The sequence below is a fragment of the Ailuropoda melanoleuca genome, chromosome 1, assembly GCF_002007445.2.
Source record: "Ailuropoda melanoleuca isolate Jingjing chromosome 1, ASM200744v2, whole genome shotgun sequence".
Lineage (NCBI taxonomy): Eukaryota > Metazoa > Chordata > Mammalia > Carnivora > Ursidae > Ailuropoda > Ailuropoda melanoleuca.
In genome coordinates, this window is record NC_048218.1 from 2,651,265 (window position 1) to 2,651,679 (window position 415).

Here is a 415-nt window from a genome sequence, read left to right on the forward strand (position 1 = left end):
TTCCTCGCTCCCAGGCTCCCAGGTATGGAGGGTGTGGGTAGGGCTGTCTGCTCTGCGGGAGTTATAAATGGACCAGAGTGGCTGTTGCCATGGTGACCAGAGTGACTGCTCCTGGGGCAGCCCCGGTTGGCGCCCCCATGGCCCCTGCTCTCCCCCTGGGAACAGGAGCCTGGCCGGCCTCGGCCTTTTAAGGGCATTTCTGGGCCAGCACGTCCATTAGCCGTCTTTGTGCTGGCTGAAATGTGATCTCGCCGGAGCCCGGCTCTCAGTATGGCAGGAAGCTCTTCCTGGCTGGGCACATAGCCAGCAGTGCCTGTCTGGGCAGGGGCCCCCACGTGCCACCTCCACTGGATGGGGAGGGGGCACATGAACATCCCCCCAGAGCTGCTCCACTGGCGTAGGTGGTTGGCCACAG